Below are 6000 nucleotides of genomic sequence, written 5' to 3' on the forward strand. Positions count from 1 at the left end.
AGTTTCTTGCGACGCATTCTTCTTGGCAATGATGGTCTTTCCGAAAGCGCTGGTAGTTTAAAAAAAATGGCATGTAGTTTGCGGCCTAATTGCAGAAAAAACGATTTGAATTTGAATTTATAATATACCTATACAGGATACGAAATACGTACCTACTTACATCCTATTTACTAATATTATATACGAGAAAGTTGTCTGTCTGTCTGTTACCTGATTCCCGCCGTGGCTGAACGCAGCCTTATACGTGTTTCCTTACCAATCTTTTAAAAGCGAAAATAACTCTTCTGTTTGTAAGATATATAATGAATGTCTCAAAGGTATAAAAGGTAAAGGTAGATAGAAAAGTTATAAAAGATGTCACAAGCAGATAAAGCGCTAAGACCGCCTCTATTGCCTACCTTGGAAAATTTATATGTTGGTACATACTTGGTAGGTATCTTTATTTTCTGTAGTGCTTACAGCTTACTTACTCGTAGGTAATGGTTTTCAATAAAGAGTCATTGTATTGTAATGTATCTGTCGGCGGCCGATCCTAAAATCCGCCAGATCACGAAATTCCTAGGCATATCGTGAAATGGCGCCGTATCATGAATTGGCTAAGGGACATCCGCCATATCGTTCAAAACTCACCGTTTAACGATTTGCCTAGTGACGTTCAGGCAGATCATGAAATTCCTAGGCATATCATGAAACGCCGCCATTTCATGATTTGGCCAGTTTAGGCATATCATGAAATTCCTAGGCATATCATGAAACGCCGTCATATCAGTTATGGCACTTCGCCGGCCGCTGCCGTGGCACGCTCGCTTCGCTCGCTCGGCTCGTGCATTGTAGTCACAATTTGTACTAACCACTCCTCGCTTCGCTCGTCGTACATATTTTTTATTTTTTTCGGAATATCACGATGTGCCCGGTATAAAGCTAGGAATATCGACGAATGCAATGCTCTTATCGATCTGCCGTATTGTTTCTCAGGCTCATCGTGATATGCCTGGCCAACGTTTAGGCACGTCATGAAATGGCGCCATTTCACGATATGCGAAAAGCGTTAAGACCGCCTATTGTCTACCGTGAATCTAAGTGTTTATATTATAAGTTTTTTTACTGCTTTATGGTGTGCAATAAAGAATATTTGTATTGTATTGTATTGATATGCCTAGGAATTTCGTGATCTGGCGGATTTTACGATTAGCCGCCGACATATCCATAACAACCGAAGAATTAGGGTTTTCAAAGAGGTGAAATATCGCTAGATGGCGTTAGTGTCGTGAGGTCCGTTTGACGTTTGCTTGCGATTGGCTCATTTAGTTATTTAACCAATCACGAGTAAACGTCAAACGTCAAACGTCGTCGTCGTCGTCGTCTTGTGCAAGGTCCGCTCGGATTGCTACCACCATCTTGCTCGCTAATCCTGCCGTAAAGCAGCAGTGCTTGCACTGTTGTGTTTCGGCGTGGAGAGTAAGACAGCCGGTGAAATTACTGGCACTTGAGGTATCCCATCTTAGGCCTCTAGGTTGGCAACGCATCTGCAATACCCCTGGTGTTGCAGATGTTTATGGGCGGTGGTGATCTCTTACCATCAGGAGACCCACTTGCTCGTTTGCCATCCAGTAGAATAAAAAAAAACGTCAAACGGTCCTCAAGATACTAACGCCATCTAGCGATATTTCACCTCCGTGAAAACCCTCATTACGAGCGAGTTGTCAGTTTTTGGATAAAAGACACAACACCTACACACAATATAAATTAAAACTGGATCGCAGGAAGTATACTAGGTACCTATACCAACACATTCCGAGATAAAAATTATCGTATGTTTTTCTCAGGATCTCAAATTTCTATACCAAATTTCATCATTATCGGTTCAGTAGGTACCACTTAGGTACTTTAAACATAAAAAATGTTCACATTCCCATTTTTAATATTAGTTAGTTAATTGGGATTGGGATACGTATGAAATCTAAACTTGTAATTGAACTCTGAATGGAATGGATCTAGAACGACCATAAATAATATTCAAAAGGCAAATACAACTAGACGTAATCTCATAAATTTATAGTAAATATTTTTGTTAACAAAAACATGTTTTTACACTGCTTTTGATAAGATACGCATTAAACAACATGCAAGGACGTTAAAAACCATCACTAGAATAAATTGTTGAAATTGGAACCGAAACTACCCTTCAATATCGAAAAAGAAAACTTTCACGACAAAATTAAAATTGGCAGCTTTACCAATATTTCGTGTGACCTTCGCATTCCAGCACAATTCCCGATTCCGAAGCATTAAAAATAAACGCAAAATCTATATTTAACTCGGTTGAAGTAAAATAACAAATACTTTTTATTGTTTTTTACAATTATTTAAACATTTTTCGCAACGGGGTAGACAACTACACAGCATGTTAAGTGACAACGCGAAACGTAAATAACACTGATATTTTACAATATTGAACTTGGCCTCTTGTTCTTACTAATAAATATGTAAATAAATGGCTGTACAAACACGCTATTCCACATTCCTTGACCATGATATTTAAACAAATTAAAATCTATAATAAATACAGAAAGAAACCATAATAAAGTTACGTAATAAAATAAACTCACCACAGAAAATGACAAATTAAATTAAAAGCACGTCCACACACACACTAACTGAACTGGAATAATCGAACGCAGTGATAAGTGTTCGATTTTTAAATTATGTAACGAGCTCTGATTGGCGCTCGCTACGCGCGCAGCAACCGCGCTTGATTTTGGAACACTGGCCAAATAATTTCAAATTACATTCAACCTACACCTACTGACGCTAAAATTGTAACATTGTTGTGATATTTGCTAGAATTAGTTTAAGCTTTATCTGGTACAACACACGAGTTCTATCGGCTTGTGCGGCGTAGTCATTGTGATTTGTATTTTAGTTAACTCTGTTTGGACAGTGGTGTTTACTTCGGCCTCTCAATGTGTAAGTTTGTTTTGGGCTAACACACGCCAACACTAATCGGAAGCGTTTGGACTGCGTATATCTTTTTTTAGGGTTCCGGAGCCAAAATGGCAAAAACGGAACCCTTATAGTTTCGTCAAGTCCGTCTGTCTGTGTGTCTGTCCGTCCGTATGTCACAGGCATTTTACTCGAAAACTACAAGATGTATATCAATGAAATTTGGAGTACAGATGTCTTGTCAAAGCCGCTATTTAGTTTTGTAGTTAAATTACAAAAAAAATATTTATAGGGGTGGGGAGGCACCATACACGTAACAGAAATTGAAACATTTTTTTTTAACTCGCATCAACGTGTGGCACATAGTTCGACAGCTCTTTTGAAAAGATAGTAAGGTTTCTCAAAAACTTTTTTGATTATGTGAAGGTTTCCGGAAATAATCGCTCCCAAAGTAGCAAAAATTGTGCCCCCCCCCCCCTCTATCTTGTAAACCGTTTGTCCAAAAATGTGCAAAAAATATTGAAAGGTAACACTTAATAAATACTTTCAACGAAAATTGGTTTCAACATGATCGGATATACCGTTTTTGAGTTATTGCCGAAAAACTGCGCTTCTCAACAAAAGGACGTAAGTGCCGTGAAGATACGCTCTTTTTCTGGTAATAGATTTTAAGACTGTAGTAAGTGTTTTAATTGTGTTATAACGCACATAATTATTACTTGTTTTTTTTTGTAATGGCTACGGAACCCTATCTCGGGCGTGTCCGACACGCCTTTGGCCGGTTTTTTTTAAATATATTAGTTATGTTATGGGAACTGTGCTGTGTGCGATTGATTTATTATTAGGCACGCGCTCGTTATAAAGCAAAATAGATGCTCGCACTCCACCGTTTTTTACCCAATTGCCCGAAGGAGTTACGTTTTTCGAGCATTTGTATGTACAGTCATCAGCACCAATATCTGACACAACAAGCGTGCAATAAATATCTGATACGACTCTATTTCAAGGGCCGGAAGGACGTGTCAGATATTTTTGCACGCTCCGCTGTGGCAGATATTAATGCTGGTGACTGTATGAGTATCTTTGTTTGGCCTATTCGTTAGGTCCTCTCTGTAGCCTAAACGGCCGGACGGCTTCTAATAATACGAGTATATGATAATATGAGGTATCATTAGATTCATCAAAACCATCGGAGTAACATATGCATTAATATCTACCACAGCGGAGCGTGCAAAAATATCTGACACGTCCTTCCGGCCCTAGAAATAGAGTCGTATCAGATATTTATGCACGCTTGTTGTGTCAGATATAGGTGCTGGTCATTGTACCATTTCCACAGGAGCATCACAAAAGTAGGAAATAAAAATATAATTGAAATATTCAAAAACTCAACTGACTCGAGAAAACTTAAGCAGCGTTTCCACCAATAATGTGCGAGGGATGTGTTTTTCATTAACCAATAGAAACGCTTCATTTACACATCATCGCACAGCACATCTCTGGTGGAAACAGCTGAGCGGAGCGAGGTGAGATAAATGAAGCGTTTCTATTGGTTGATGGTAAGGTGTCGTAAGGTGTCAAGAGTTCACTATGAAGAATAAAATTAGTCCTTTTGTGTTGGCATAGTAGAATACACGTAGTATTGCTAAAATGTAACTACCCGCAAAATATTTATGTATTACCAAAGAACATGGATGGATGGATGGAAGGACAAAAAAAAATAGTTTATATTTACAGCAATGTATTAAAATAGGTTATTTTCAGTAAACCGTAGAAGTTTCTACGAGTACCTATGTGCTATTATTGGTAGAATAGGTATCCTAAATAAATTAAGTACTTCCCAAAGTTACTATTCCACGCGGACGAAGTCGCGGGCAAAAGCTAGTTCAATCAATTTTAATTTCCCACTTAAATAAAACTTATTTTTAATCTTGAGTGTAATCTTACATTTTGATATTTAGTGCGCAACTTCTAAATGCAAGGAAAAGATAGGATTTATAAAACTGTAACTTGAAGTAAAGGATATTAATTACAGAAAAGAATTAGTTTTGTAGATATTATATTATGAAATTAATAAAATGTTTACATTTACGCCTTTTAAAAATCAAGGTTTTAATTCGAAAAATATTTTTTCGCTCCGTGTAGGTACTCGCTGAGGCTCTCGGGGCCGCTCCTAGCGGTTGCTCGCCACACCTCGCCGCGGCTAGCGCACCGCGCTCTCTCTCTGTGTTTAGTTTTACTTTGGTGCCGGTTGAGTGAGGACGTGAGGAAGCTGTGCTGTGCTGTACTAGCCATATCTGGCCACTTTTCGCCGGCCCTCACCGCGGATATTGCTCGCCGTGCCTCGCCACTATACTTGCCGCATCTTCCCGTGGCTAGCCACATCTAGCCGCTGCTCGCCGTTCGTCGCGTGGGAGTGCGTTTGGAGCCGGATTTTCTCCCCTCTCGCCGCCTGGCTGCTGCTCGCCGGTCATCGCCTTGGGAATCATCATGTCAGCAGAAAAACGTCCACTGCTGGACAAATGCGAAAAGGACTGTCAGGATCCTGACTGCAGGAGGCTGCGGGCGGAGCTTGACTGGTACGAGAGGGCGTTAAGGGGTTTGGCGGGGGTGACAGGAAGTCAGCAGGCCTTTATCAGCATGATGGTGGAAAATAACCGTCGGTCCAGTGCCTCTAGCGGGGGGGACGGTAGGACGGGGGGGACAGGGGCGGGTCGGAAGGGGACGCCTTCTCCCCTCTCTCCGGTGTCGACGGAGGAGGGACGCATTCTCCGTGGACTGAAGAGGAGTCCCGAAGCACTGCCGCCCCCCTTTGTCCCTTCTCCCGGTCGCCAGCGGGTGGAGACATGCCGGCCTCGTCCTCCGTCTCCGCGTGGACCTGTGCCTAAGCCCGCCTCGGGCGCCGCGACGTCTTCCTCCAGGGACCGTGCTGGCGACCGACCCCGCGAGTGACAGGGCAGGGCTGCTGGAGGGCTCTCCTCCTCCTCTCCCCATCGGCCATGGCACTCCGTCGGCTAGTTCGGGCCGCAGAGTGCCACTGTGTGTGTGTGGTAGGTA

At 41.6% G+C, this 6000-nt stretch overlaps 1 protein-coding gene across 1 annotated transcript in view; it reads right to left on the reverse strand.

The window, feature by feature from the left end:
* The window catches only part of LOC141442117 (facilitated trehalose transporter Tret1-like), a 32617-nt gene extending 29836 nt beyond the window's left edge, over positions 1-2781 (reverse strand). Inside the window, exon 1 of the mRNA XM_074107025.1 lies at positions 2610-2781. The gene's annotated coding sequence lies outside the window, so the exon portion shown is untranslated. The remainder of the gene's footprint in view (positions 1-2609) is intronic.
* Between the last annotated feature and the right edge of the window lie 3219 nt (positions 2782-6000).

The sequence above is a fragment of the Choristoneura fumiferana genome, chromosome 25 (assembly GCF_025370935.1).
Source record: "Choristoneura fumiferana chromosome 25, NRCan_CFum_1, whole genome shotgun sequence".
Taxonomy (NCBI): domain Eukaryota; kingdom Metazoa; phylum Arthropoda; class Insecta; order Lepidoptera; family Tortricidae; genus Choristoneura; species Choristoneura fumiferana.